Below are 13,760 nucleotides of genomic sequence, written 5' to 3'. Positions count from 1 at the left end.
CAGCTGATGCTAGTTAGTGTCGTCGTCTGGAGATAAAAGGACTGATGGTGCCACACCCTGGTTGCAGAAGTCAACGTTCGTTCGTGGTTCGTCGTTCATTTATGGAGAATTCAGTTCCGTTCCTGTTTGAGTTTGTGAGACACTTGGATAAGTGATTTTGCTTCCTGAAAACCTGGTGCTGTAAGAGTTTTTGTTCTGCATTCTGCTGCGTAACCCTTGTTGCCAGAGACTTTATCTATGTTTATTTTGGGCTCGCAGCCAGCGTGAGGCGGGACTGATAAAGGCTTTATTTTGGTAAGTTTTGTGCGACTGTAGTTTTGGAACAGGCTAAGTGGGGGCCAGAACAGCTAAGTAAAGCCCAGGGGCAGGTGGGTCGGCCCACCTGATTCTCGGAGTGAACCGGTCCGAAACGGTTGAATCCCACCCCTGATGTAACATCTCTAGATAGTTTTGTCTTGATTTTTATGCAACAGTTCATCACTTACTTTAAGAAAGTTGGGATTTCCCCCCCCCCCACACACACACACTAAATATTCCTCACTAGATCTTCCAAGCTCTTGGTTTTTCACCATTGACCAGGGCATTTTGTTAATATTTCTCCTAAAATTCAGCAATGAGAACGCAACCTAATACTCCAGATGTGTTCAGTTGTTTTTGATATGGACAAAATAATTCTCTTGCTACATTCTGACATTACTTTCTTTGGTGTGTGTGTGTGTGTGTGTGTGTGTGTGTGTGTGTGTGTTCTGGCACAAAGTTGGCTCACTTTCACTTATCATGATCCACAGAGATTCCCAGTGACTTTTGGGGGAGCAGTTCCAACTCAACTTCTTCATTCTTCTCCTCAACCAAAAAGGTTTCTCTGGCCAGGTGCACCAAGTGGCGAAGGGAAGCTGCAGATTGCAGCACCAGGCAACACAAATTGCAAAAAAAACACAGATGGGAAGCAACATTTAGATTATTTGTATTCCGCGCAGTAGCGTAAACTGATTTACAGTTCCTGGCAGAGTCAGATTAATTTTTATTACATGAACCGAGATCCTAAAATCCTATTAACCTCAGAGGCATGATAACTCCTCATAATTTGTGAAAAATAGAGTTTTCAAAGTAACCTAACTACAAGTTGATTTTTCTTTTCCCCTTTTCAGCTACTGCAAAATAAAGTCTAGCATTATGGAAATGAACATTTCCCCCCAACACTTAATTTCAAACTGCATATCCGGGCGCTATTTGCTAATGTCGAAAATCCCGAAGGCTAGTTTAAATCACTGGCATCCATGTGCCCTTCCCCATTTTTGGAGACATTGAACTGAACTGCAAGTTGGCAAGTTACAAAGATCTCAATGGCTGCCAGGGTGGGGGAAAAGTACACCACACTCCAAAATCTAAATGCAAACTAGAATGTTGAATCCAAAGGGACAAATACACCACAATTTTTGCCCCATAAGACATAATTTTTTTGTCTCCCAAAAGCGGATAGAAATGTCTGTGCATCTTATGAAGCGAATATGCTGAAGCCCAACCCACCTGCCTTCCCCACCCATCATCTGCTTTTGGTCTCCGAGGTGGCGCAGTGGCTAAATGCAGCACTGCAGGCTACTTCAGCTGACTGCAGTTCTGCAGTTCGGCTGTTCAAATCTCACCGGCTCAGGGTTGACTCATTTGATTTGATTTATTTGCATTTCTATGCCGCCCTATTCCCGGAGGGACTCAGGGCGGCTCACAAACCAAAATAGGGGGGGGGGAATACAAACAGGGGGAAAAACAATGGACAACTACTACAAACAATTTAAAAACACTCAACAACCACACAATTTGAGCAGCGGTGGGGAATCCGTCAGCCCCAGGCCTGTCAGAACAACCAGGTTTTAAGGGCTTTGCAGAAAGCCTGAAGGGTGGTGAGGGTCCGAATCTCCACGGGGAGCTCATTCCAGAGGGTTGGAGCAGCCACAGAGAAGGCCCTCCTCCAATCGGCATTGGCCAGTAGATGGAATTCGGAGGAGGCCTAGTCTGTGGGATCTAATAGGTCTGTTGGAGGTAATTGGCAGCAGGTGGTCTCTCAAGTACCCAGGTCCAATACCATGAAGGGCTTTATAAGTGTCGACTAGACTCAGCCTTCCATCCTTCTGAGGTGGGTGAAATGAGGACCCAGATTGTGGGAGCGATATGCTGACTCTGTAAACCGCTTAGAGAGGGCTGAAAGCCCTATGGAGCGGTATATAAGTCTAACTGATATTGCTATTGCTATTGCTATCCCATTTTCTTAAATCTAAATATTAAGAGTATTTACTATGTTATGTACTTTACTACAATGGCCATCAACCTTTTGGGCACAATGGGACCAGTTCTGTGGAGAGATATTTTTCATGGACCGGAGGAGATGTGATTTCATGTGCTGCCTGCATCCCATGGATAGAGATTCATTTGTTTCCATGGCCCAGTTTCTGGCATGTTGTGGCTCATTGCCAATCCATGGATCAGGCATTGGGGCCCCCTGTTTTAGTAGCAAAACAGCAATAGCATTTAGACTTATATACCACCTTACAGTGTTTTACAGTTTCAGTTTCAGTTTTATTAAACTTGTATGCCGCCCTATTCCCAAAGGGACTCAGGGCGGCTAACAAACCGATAGGGAAATGGGGCAATACAAAGAAAACAATCAAGACAACAACAAAATACAAAAAAAAAAAAACAGATTAAAAAACTCCTCAACATTCACAACAAATTCGAGTGGGGCTGGGAACTCATCAGCCCCAGGCCTGCCGGAACAGCCAGGTCTTGACGGCTTTGTGGAAAGCCTGAAGGGTGGTGAGGGTCCGAATCTCCACGGGGAGATCGTTCCAGAGGGCCAGAGCAGCTACAGAGAAGGCCCTCCTCCAGGTGGTCGACAGTCGACACTGGCTAGCTGATGGAATCTGGAGGAGGCCTAATCTGTGGGATCTAATTGGTCGAAGGGAGGTAATTGGCAGGAGGCGGTCTCTCAAGTACCCAGGTCCGATACCATGTAGGTCCGGTGCCATGTTTACAGCCCTCTCTAAGCAGTTTACAGAGTCAGCATCTTGCCTACCCCCAACAAACCGGCTCCTCATTTTACCAACCTCAGAAGGATGGAAGGCTGAGTCAACCTTGAGCCTGGTGAGATTTGAACTGCCAAATTGCAGGCAGCCGGCAACCGGCACCCAGCAGAAGTAGCCTGCAGTACTGCACTCTAACCACTGCACCACCGTGCATATAAGTATATAAGAGGTGTAGTATAAACTTGTCTATTCTATATAGAGAAAAATATTAGTGAGTGGAAGAGAGAAAATTTCCAGTTTCCTTCCTTTTCTATGAATTCTTTTTTTTTTAAGTTTGCCGTCTCAAAGGAATGACGTTTTCCCCACTTTGAGGAATTAAACTAATAAGGCATAAGCTGGTTCTCAGTGTAGAAATGAATTGAACCCTACTAATAAATAGAAGTGACACACTCTTTGTTTAGGGTAATTTAAATGAATGTCATGCAAATCAAACTATAAATTCACAGAGCATTCCCTGCGGGATGGGATTTCAATAAAGATGTTGGCATAAATCAGTCTTTTTGCTGATGCATAGGAGTCCACACTTCAGGAAAAGAAAGAGAGAGAGAGAGAGAGAGAGAGGATCAGCAAAAAATAAATCTAAAAAAAAAAAACTTGAATGATTCTTGGTATGGTGGAATAGAGCTAGCATCCACCAATGCCAGCAAAGGATGGCTTGTGTTCCACTGATAGGGACTCCATAAAGTTGCATTTAAAACAGGCTGTCTGGCCTCTGCGACTGCTAATATCATGCGGCAGCATAAATGGGAAGGTTATTAATATTTTAAAAATCTAATTTTCTCTACATTACAGCGGTAATGAATTTTGATACGACTCAGGTGCTGGCAAGACCAGATTATGACATCTTTAATGCTGAACAATCAGATGGTTGATAGGAGGCATTCGGAGTCCGAGGCAGTTGAGTTGTAAGCCCTGCTGTTCCCCGACTAAACAGGATGGTGAAGAAATGTCTTAAATGTTTATATATTAAGTGCCTTGAACCTGGTGAAAGTGGAAAAGCAAATAATTATCTCAGATATGGATTATGATATGGAGTAGGATATTCTAACTCTTAATATTACCTGCTTCTCTCCATCCCACTTCCCTCTCTCTCTCTCTCTCTCTCTCTCTCTCTCTCCCTCCCTCCCTCCCTCCCTCTCTCCCTCCCTCCCTCCGTGTCTTTGTGTATACATGTACAGATATACACACAAACACACACACATACATATATACATAGATACACACACACACATACATAAATTATAAACAGTGGATTGGGTCTTCTTTTGTTGCCCTGCAACAAAACTAACTAACTATTGCTATTGCAGAGGACAATGGAGCTGGAAAGCAGATTAGTGGGGTGGGGAGGAAGTGGGGATTTTGTGATATCCTTCCCCTGGAGTGAGGTGGGAATGGAGATTTTGCAGTATCCTTTCCCTGCCACGCCTGCCATGCCATGCTCACAGAACTGGTAGCAAAAACTTTTTTTTAATCCCACTACTGATGACAGAAGATAGATAGATAGATAGATAGATAGATAGATAGATAGATAGATAGATAGATAGATAGATAGATAGATAGATAGATGGTTGATAGATAGATAGATAGATAGATAGATGATAGATAGATAGATAGATAGATAGATAGATAGATAGATAGATGATAGATAAAGAGAGATCAAGATTGAGATCGCGATCGCGATAGAGACAAAGAATGGAGGCCTTTGAACTATGGTGGTGGAGAAGACTCCTGCGAGTCCTTTGGACTGCAAGGCGATCAAACCGGTCAGTCCTAGAGGAGATCAACCCTGGCTGCTCTTTAGAAGGCCAGATCCTGAAAATGAAACTCAAATACTTTGGCCACCTAATGAAAAGGACAGACTCACTGGAGAAGAGCCGAATGCTGGGAAAGACGGAGGGCAAAAGAAGAAAGGGACGATAGAGAATGAGGTGGCTGGATGGAGTCACTGAAGCAGTCAGTGTGAGCTTCAATGGACTCCAGAGGATGGTAGAGGACAGGAAGGCCTGGAGGAACGTTGTCCATGGGGTCGCGATGGGTCGGACACAACTTTGCAACTAACAACAACAAATATTTTTTTTTAAAAAAAAATAAACGTAAACTTCTCCTGTCTATGGAGATTCTCAGTCATCCAGGTCTTGGTTGTCCCAAAGGTGCTTTTTCTGGAGGCAACTGGACTTTCTGATTTTTCTTTGAAGACGTTTTGCTTCTCATTCAAGAAGCTTCTTCAGCTCTGACTGAATGGTGGGGAATGGAAGGATTTATACTCCTTATGACCAGCTACCTGCAAAGAATATAAATCCTTCCATTCCCCACCATTCAGTCAGAGCCAAAGAAGTTTCTTAGGATGAGAAGTGAAATATCTTCAAAGGAAAAAAAAAAGTAAATCCAGGTGGCTCTTGGGGAAAAAAGCACATTTGGGGCCAAACTTTTCCTGTTTTTTTTTTCCAGTTTTTATGTCCTGAAAAAAATATTTTCTTCCTTTCAGATTTGTTTTAATTTGTTTTTTTTAATGATTTGACAGCTATTTTGATTGACTGTCACTACTATCTACAATTCTTACTGGCAAAGGGTGTTTTGATTTGAGTGGAACAGATATAAACCAATATTTTAGCATTCAACAGTTTTCTTCTGATTTCCAACTGAGATTAACTTCTTATTTGATTTAAATAGAACAAACATTTTCTACAGCCTTCCAGTACATTGGTTATAGATAATATATACTGATAATGGAGTGCCAATTGTCTGCATAATCTTGACCAAAAATTTGACTGCATATCAAACTAAGAAACAAACTTAAGACATTTTTCATTAGTTATTCCATTTGTTCCCCTACACAGTCAACAGAAACTCAATGCAAGAATACACAATTTCCCCCAAAATATATACACAGAAATAAAAGTCCTAAAATAAAGAAAGCCATCTTGGTATAGTGGTTAAAATATGAGATTAGAATCTAGGAGAACATGAAGTCTAGTTCTGCCTTTGGCATTAAGTTAGCTGATTGATTTTGGGATATTCACTCTCAGCCTAGGAAGAAAGTACTAGAAAGTTACTTTTGAAAATATGGCTAAGAAAACTACTGGACTTATTCCTGGAGTTATCAGGAGTTAGAGTTGACTCAATGGACCAACAATTAAAAACATAATCTGATATAAAAATCAAAAGCCATTCATATCTTCTTCTTCTTCTTCTCTCTTCTTCTTCTTCTTCTTCTTCTTCTTCTTCTTCTTCTTCTTCTTCTTCTTCTTCTTCATCCTCCTCCTCCTCGTCCTCGTCCTCCTCATCATCCTCCTCCTCCTCCTCCTCTTCTTCTTCTTCTTATTCTTCTTCTTCTTCTTCTTCTTCTTCTTCTTCTTCTTCTTCTTCTTCTGACTCCCTAATCCCTTGCAGGGTGGAATCTGGGCAACTGAAAGGAGCTAGCCGAGTGTTTAATGACCGTATGCCCTTCCTGTTGCCAATGTGGAGTTTTGTTCAGCAGATATGTTTTAATTGTGCCCAGGGAGAGAAATATCTGCCTCTACCTAGGATTGAACTCACAGCCTCCTAATTGTGAGGTGAGAGCTCCACCTTTAGTACACTGTACCACTTCGTTCATATAATCTTCATGTCTACCTTTATTACTTCACCATGAAATGGATCTTAACCTACAGAAAAGATTCTGTAAGGTGCATTTTTGTTGCTTATTTAATAAACTTCTACTGTATCTAAGAAAATTATTATTTCTGCTTTACAGTTCTGAGCACATACAAAATTACAATAATATTCATTCTAATTTGGAATAGGACTGGTTTAAAACCATATTTCCCATACTAAAATGTTTTTGTTGCAATCCACAGTGAGAATATGTTTTTGATCATTTCTACCAGAATTCTAGGGACGCAGTGGCTCAGTGGCTAAGATGCTGAGTTTGTCAATCAGAAAGATCAGCAGTTCGGCAGTTCGAATCCCTAGTAGATAGATAGAAAACAGGGAAGGAAGCTCAGAGAGCACCAAGGACCTCTCATTTCAACCCTGAGCTGCAAATATTCTCCTTTATTGAGTCATAGCTGATTTTACTATCTTTTTGGCCCTGTTTGTTAAGCAGATTAGGAGAATGACCCTTCCTCGTTGACTTTGCTTCTTGAAAGCCAGCTGGGAAGATGACACATGGCTCTCACATGACTGCAAGATTCTGCAAATGTTGCAAAGACATACCCATTGCCCCGTGTTGTTGTTTTGATCCCCTGAGGATTGTGAGGATGCTATGATGGTGTGAGTGCACACACAAAGACACCTTAAGGTGGTCAAATTAATTCCACTGGTTCACAAGTGAAATGAGTTGTACTATGTGTAATTTTGTACTATGTGTACCATGTATTTTGTACTGTTTGTACTATGTGTACACAAAATTGTCTGCTACAAAGTCCTACCTGTCAACAACTACTTCAGCTTCAACCGCCATAATACACAGGGGAACAATAGTGTCAGCATTCCAAGTATCATGCAGAATTAAATCAGAGTCCAAGGCAAAATGATCCTTAAAGTTCCAATTTAATAAGTCAGACATTTTGGCACATATGTGAAATCCCAATTCTGGAAACTTCCTGGGATTCCACCCAGTTGAAAGTTCATGATCTTGTTCCCACACCCACAAATCCATCACATGGTCCAATCTTCTTCTTCCACGCTGGCATCTCCACCCAGCTGGTTCCGGTCAGGTGCAGAGGTACGGAGGCAAAAGATGACCTTGGTCTTCTAGAAAAGAATGACAACAACACGTTCCACAATCCTACTCCTTTCTCTTCCCCCCTCCCAACTACTACACTAATGAAACAGCATAATGAAATAAGAGAGAGTGTGCCAGGCCAAAGATCCTTAAAGGGATATAATTGTAGGCCTGACACTGAGTAGACCATGCTGCTGTGTTATAGCCAATGGGTTTGCTTCTTTCCTTGACTGACAGCCTGGGAGGACTTAACACCCCCTGTTCTAATACCCCCATTTATTCGTATTCATTTCCTTTCTTCATGTCCATGTTCATACTTATGCTTGCTATCTTGTACATGTTTGACTAACTAACTAACTAACTAACTAACTAGCTAGCTAACTAACTAATTAACTAACTAAACAAACAAACAAACAAACAAACAAACAAACAAACAAACAGATAAAATAGATGACCCCCTCCAAAAAATGTGAATAGAATTTAGTTAGTTTGTACTCGCTGAAGTTCTGGACCAATGTAATGTAACCGAAGTAAGTTAAAAAGCAATGCCTGTATTATTTCTACTGTGCACCTCAAAATTACATTCAATAAAAGTTTACCAGAGAACAAATAAATCTAATAGAGTCCTGCTAGTATTTTAGCTGTGCATTTCCAATCTATACTTTTAATCCAAACCAAAATGAGTCCATTTTAAATAACTTGGCTTTGTCCTTGTTTTTGCTATGCTTGCATTCTCCATAGGCAGCAGCTCTCTTCGGTTGTGAATAGGACACCAAGAAGGTTATACATAAAATGTATGCCATTCTCATTATTTATGTTTATTTGCAATTTCTTTCTGCACCCAGAGTTCAATTAATTCCTTTAATCCCAAATTAATGCACAAATCTCTATGAGGGCATTTATTAAAAAAAAAAAAAAACAACTGGTGTGGACTGAATATAAATAAAGCTATTTTCTCATTAAAAAGTGTCCTTACTTAAAATCATTTTGATATGTTCAAGGGGGGAAAGGATGATTTAGGAAATTACTAATCCATCTGACTCCTGGGGAAGAATACTTATTTAATAAAAGAGACATGGTGGCTCAGTGGCTAAGACGCTGAGTTTGTCGATCAGAAAGGTCGGCAGTTTGTCGGTTCGAATCCCTAGAGCTGCATAATGGAGTGAGCTCCCATTACTTGTCCCAGCTTCTGCCAACCTAGCAGTTTGAAAGCATGTAAGAAATGCAAGTAGAAAAATAGGAACCACCTTTGGTGGGAAGGTAACAGTGCTTTGGCATTTAGTCATGCCGGCCACATGATCACGGAGATGTCTTCGGACAGTGCTGGCTCTTCGGCTTTGAAATGGAGATGAGCACCATCCCCTAGAGTCAGGAACAATTAGCACATATGTGTAAGGGTAACATTTACCTTTACCTTACTTATTTAATAAGTGGAATTTTTTCCCCAAACCGTTACAATCCAGTAATAGAAAGAAACGGTCCTTTGATGGAAAGCACAAATGTTTGACAAGATGTGTACACATTTAATGCAAAATTAAAAACAAACCTTGATTAAACGGCATCATTCTTAAGGTAGATTAATCGACCAAAATAGCATTTAAGGTACTATAACTAGCTTTCAGACCAATCTTTTGCATGCAAATTCTGTTTGAAAAAAACCTCTTCAAGGACATCTCTGCTTACGGCAGATTCTTCTGTAGAAAACTTATGGATACCTTCAGCTTATTTAGGACAATGGCCAAGCTACGTATTAACAAATGATGTGGAAAACAATGTGACCTAAAAAAAAAAAGAAAGCCATCCTCTGACTGTAAATGCCCCCGTGGGAATAAATTGAGTTCGGAAACTGTTATTGCTGGGCAAACTTGTATAAATTTTCAGGGAGGAGAAAGAAATTGAGGTTTCCGCAAAATGTGAACAAAGCCTTCATTTATTTTTGTTTATTTTGTTGTGCTTGGATTTTAGCTTTGTTTTAGCAGAAAACCTTTAAACAATATAGAGAAATAGATTATAGAAGGAGAAAAACTTATCTTAAGGCCAAAACATGCAAAAGGGATGATAATAGTTCAGATAGACACCCTCCCAAGTCACATGAGTATAGGAGGGGGAGGGGGTAAAACACAGCCATTGATGGAAACGATAATTTTGTTGGTATTTTTATGGATGCACATATCACTTCATTTTCTGGGCAGCTAGCAGAAGGTTCTTTTAAAACCGCAACGATTTTAAAATAGTTATAAAAATTAAGAGTTGTAACTAAGAGTAAGGAATCCTAGTGGGCAACCATTTAAATAGGAGCCATCCGTGTGCAGCAGCTGCCAAAAAAGCCAACACAGTTCTAGGCTGCATAAACAGAGGGATAGAATGAAGATTACATGAAGTGTTAATACCACTTTATAATGCCTTGGTAAGGCCACACTTGGAATCCTGCATTCAGTTTTGGTCGCCACGATGTAAAAAAGATGTGGAGACTCTAGAAAGAGTGTAGAGAAGAGCAACAAAAATGATTAGGGGACTGGAGACATATGAAGAACGGTTGCAGGAACTGGGTATGTCTAGTTTAATAGAAAGAAGCGTGACCCGTCAAAACCGCGGTCGACTAAAGCGCGCCCGACGAAAGCGCATACGTGACGTCATCAGCAGCGCGACAAATAAAATTTACAATAAATTAAATTAAAATTAAAATTAAATTAAAGCAAGCCGATTCACATAAAGGTAAGGGTTAGGGTTAGGGTTAGGGTTAGGGTTAGGGTTAGGGTTAGGGTTAGGGTTAGGGTTAGGGTTAGGGTTAGGTTAAGGGTTAGGTTAAGGGTTAGGGTTAGGTTTAGGGTTACGTTAAGCGTTAGGGTTAGGTTTAGGGTTAGGTTAAGGGTTAGCGTTAGGTTTAGCATTAGGTTAAGGGTTACGTTTAGGGTTAGATTTAGGGTTAGGTTAAGGGTTAGGCTTAGGGTTAGGTTTAGGGTTAGGTTTGGGAGGGTTAGGGTAAGGTTTTCGCTTTAATTTTAAATTTACCACTCACAGCGCGATGTTTTCATCGCGCTGTGATGACGTCACGTACGTGCTTTCGTCGAGCGCGCTTTAGTCTACCGCGGTTTTATGGTGGAACCAGAAAGAAGGACTAGGAGAGACATGATAGCAGTGTTCCAATATCTCAGGGGCTGCCACGAAGAAGAGGGGATCAAGCTATTCTCCAAAGCACCTGAGGGCAGAAAAAGAAGCAATGTGTGGAACTAATCAAGGAGAGAAGCAACTTAGAATTGAGGAGAAATTTCCTGACAGTTAGAACAATTAATCAGTGGAACAGCTTGCCTCCAGAAGTTGTGAATGCCCCAACACTGGAAGTCTTTAAGAAGATGTTGGCTAGCCATTTGTCTGAAATGGTATAGGGTTTCTTGCCTAGGCAGGGGGTTGGACTAGAAGACCTCCAAGGTCCCTTCCAACTCTGCTATTGTATTGTATTGTAACTAATGTTATCTTAGTGCCTGAAAAGTAGATGAAAACTCATCCAACTCGCAACAGTTCCATCAGTTGTTCAAAGTTACAACGACATTGGAAAAAAAGTGACTTATGATCATTTTTCATGTTTCCATCCATTGTAGCATCCCTGAGGTCATGTGATCCAAATTCAGATGCTTGGCAACTGACTCATATTTATGACAGATGCACTTCTGTCATAACACCAGGTACCACTTTTTCTGGTTAAAGGTATCTTGTTCAAAGTGGCAAAGGCAGTATTTAATTCAATAACACCGAGTAAAAACATTCTGATGTCAAGTGTGATTCATAAAGTGACTGAAGCGCCCTATGAGTTAAGCTTTGATAAATGATGCACTGCAAATATACAGCAGTTCCTTTGGGGTTTTAAATTCCTGTTATTAAGAAGCATGTTAAAGTTGCAGCCAAAAGCAGTTTTCAATTTGAAGATCATAGACTTTCAAACACCAAAGTTCTCTTAGGACCGGTTTACCCAATGGAGTATATTCTCCCATACTACTTACCCAGACCTTAAACATTGTCACAGCTGTAAAACCAAGAATGACATAGGAAATTACTTAAGAGTAGTTTCCTTTATTGTTCTTCACCTGTAGACAGAATCTTGCCAGACTAAAGTATTTGTACAGCTACAGATACACTCTGGGGAAAGCTAGGGAGGAACTGTGAAACAGGCCTTATTTTTCACAAAAACTGGGTGTGCAGAGGGTTTGGGAAGCCTGCAGAGTGCTCCTGGGGGCTGTGAAGGGCAAAAATGGGCCTGTTTTTTCACAAAAATGGGATGCATAGAGGATTTGGGAGGCCTGCAGAATGCTCCTGGGGGCCAGGGAGGCCAAACACATTTTTTTGTTTGTTTTCCTCTTCGAAATCTTGGTGTGTCTTATACTCCAGTGCATCATATCATCTGAAAATTACGGTACTTATGCTTTGAAAAAAAATGAATGTGAAATGTGATTGTGTTTAACAACAGAGATGCCCTCTCAAAAGCAAATCAGGTTTTTATTGCAAAATGGGCAGGCGGGAGAAGCATAATGCAATGCCACACTAAATATTCTGAAAGGATCATTATGGAAATAAGGAAAGAAAGAATATTGTGTCAAAATAAAGGGTTAAGATTTACACGTGTGTGTGTGTGTGTGTGTGTGTGTGTGTGTGTTTGTTGTGTGTGTTGAGTGCAGGCTTTTTTCTTGGCAGAACAATTCACACAATTGAATTGCAAATTTTGATTTCACAGAGTTTTGTTCTTCCTCCTATTAAAACAATAGAGCAAGCCTAAGATTGTCGCAAAGATGCGATTTGTTATCCTAAAGATTTAATTCACTTAAAACCATTGGGATTCCTCACACTTTCTAACAGTGCTAAATCCTCTCTTCCTTTCACAATTTGGAATTTATGGAATAATTACCTTTCGATAAGAACAAGACTGACTGCAGGAACAAAGTGACACATTGTGATCAAATTGTGCCCTGCAAAATATACGTTCCTCCTCTATGTGAAATAACACAACATTACAGAACAATGATGTGCTCCTATAATGTCTCATAGAGGGGGGGGGGAACGTTATCTGAATTGTAATGTGAAATAGGGCCATTTATCTGCAGTATAAAACCATCCGTAATAAAATGCGAGAGCGTACTGTACATTATCAAAAAGTGGAGTTCTGAAGCAGACTGAAAGACACAGGAAATTGAAAAATGGGTGTCAATCAGTTGAGCAAAGATTTGAAATTCTATTTCAAATTCTGTTTAGAGAAGGAGCTCAATTTGTCCTTCGAGAAAATAAATTTCAGCAAAGACAAAGATCATGATTGTAACTATCTACATATATTCCTGTGGTTACAACAACAAGATGAGGTTTATCTGAGTTCAAGAGGCTTGCCCCTTTTGAATTTCATCATATACTAACTGAACACCCATCCTCCGGTACAAAACTATGTGATTGGGCTTGATAAATCGACACTTACAGCTTGAAAATTAATGAATAATTACGATCGGCCTCTCCTCTCCTCTCCCTCAGGCTGGCCCCATTGATCCTCTCCTATCCCCTTCTCTCTCTCAGGCTTGCTCCACAGAATCCTCTCCTATGTTACCCCCTTCTCTATCTCAGGCTCCTGTCCAAACTCCCAGCCAGCAGGCCGGAGGAGTCACGCACTGGCCATGCCCAAGTGGCAGTTTGAACAGCAATCTTTTCAAATGGGGAGGAGGAGTAGAACTACTTAGTATCAGAGCCAAGGGTGGGTTGCTGCTGGTATTACTGCCAGTTCACAACCCACAGGCAACATGCACACGCACACCAGATGGACGCTGTGCACGCATGCACTCTTCAATGTAAGTTGCAGAACAATTTACAGCTAACTGCACATGTGCAGGCACTACAATTCAAAATGGCACTGCCCAAGCAGCAGGGAGGGAACTGGTTCAGGGGTATGTCAGGCCTGGGTCGCTGCCACTTCTGCGACTCAGGCCTAATCCCATATCCTATATATA

Source organism: Thamnophis elegans, chromosome 9 (assembly GCF_009769535.1).
Source record: "Thamnophis elegans isolate rThaEle1 chromosome 9, rThaEle1.pri, whole genome shotgun sequence".
Lineage (NCBI taxonomy): Eukaryota > Metazoa > Chordata > Lepidosauria > Squamata > Colubridae > Thamnophis > Thamnophis elegans.
The sequence above is the reverse complement of the archived record's forward strand: the minus strand, read 5'-3'. Positions refer to the sequence as shown.